Source organism: Temnothorax curvispinosus, unplaced genomic scaffold (genome assembly GCF_003070985.1).
Source record: "Temnothorax curvispinosus isolate PA1 unplaced genomic scaffold, ASM307098v1 QBEX01016346.1, whole genome shotgun sequence".
In the NCBI taxonomy this organism is placed as follows: Eukaryota; Metazoa; Arthropoda; class Insecta; order Hymenoptera; family Formicidae; genus Temnothorax; species Temnothorax curvispinosus.
In genome coordinates this window covers 9155-10329 of record NW_020226126.1, presented here as the reverse complement: position 1 = coordinate 10329, position 1175 = coordinate 9155, and the positions used below count along the sequence as shown (strand labels likewise).

The 1175-nt window shown below is 35.7% G+C and overlaps 1 long non-coding RNA gene across 1 annotated transcript; it reads left to right on the top strand.

Moving 5' to 3' along the window:
* The first annotated feature begins 2 nt into the window (after window positions 1-2).
* LOC112466564 lies at window positions 3-862 on the top strand. Its single transcript, XR_003042158.1, has 3 exons — window positions 3-46; window positions 229-576; window positions 738-862. It is a non-coding gene; the product is annotated as an uncharacterized LOC112466564 (long non-coding RNA).
* The last annotated feature ends 313 nt before the right edge of the window (window positions 863-1175 follow it).

Sequence of the window (1175 nt, the reverse complement as noted above, 5' to 3'; positions counted from 1 at the left end):
CCGAGTTGACAAAATGTTTTCGAGGATGTTGCGAAAGCCGAAACGTGTACGACTACGTTATCGCAGTCACCTTTTCTTAATCGTTAAGATTAAGAAAAGGTGACTGCGGTAACGCGAAAATAACAATAAGTCGTAGACTTGTATAACCTTTATCTTATTTCTTCTAAAGGAGGAGAAAGGAAAAGAATTCAATACATTTTACACGTCGTTGTTTTTTTTATTTTTCAGTTCCCGCTTGCAATGTTTCAATATCTGGCAAAAGTGTAACCTCCCAGAGGATACCCCCTGATTTGAAGGAGAATCAGAAGAAAACCGTTACATCATTTCCACCGCTGTCAGAACCTATTCCGAATTTGCCGAAAGTTGTTTATTCGACTGCGAAAGAGGAGCATCAAACGACGCAGATCACAGTCTTACCAAACGGCTTGAAAGTCGCGTCTGAAAATAGCTTACGCAGACACTGGTTTATTTTGTATTTACGCCTCATGCACACCGTCCCATGTGAAGGAAATGGTAGAAGTAATTGTGCACGAGATGGTCGCCATGACGAGCGGATTTTTGGATAACGAATTAGCGGTATGATTTTTACATTTCTGAACCAGTTATTACAGCGTGTTTATATATATATATATATATATATATATATATATATATATATAACAGTGTAGAATAGTATTTATTTTTATCAATCATTAATAAGTGCTGTTTTGTAAAGAATTTATTTCTTATCTCTTTAGTTAACGATAATAGTAGTGAAGATGAGGAAGAAGATCTTGTATCTGACAATATCAGAACTAAAGTAAAAGTACTTTTGAATAATAAAAAACAACTATCTTCTTCACAAGATGGTAAGTTGAATATGTTATACAAATCCTGTGTTTATAGGATTTTATCTCAATAATGAATCTTGTTATTAAAATTTATTTAATAATCCACGTTTATATAAACAGTATAAAACTGATGTTTATATTTCAATACTATTGTTGCGCCCGTGCTGGACACCCGTTTGTGGGCTGAACTTGGCTCCGCTGACCGTTCCGCGGAAGCTTCGTGCTGAAGCGCGTCCCTTGACTACGGGATATTGATTTTTTTTGTTGATCAGATTTACGGGGAGACTCAAAACGTTCGGACAAGTTCTCTTCTAGAAACGCATTCCTGTACAAAGATCTTAAATA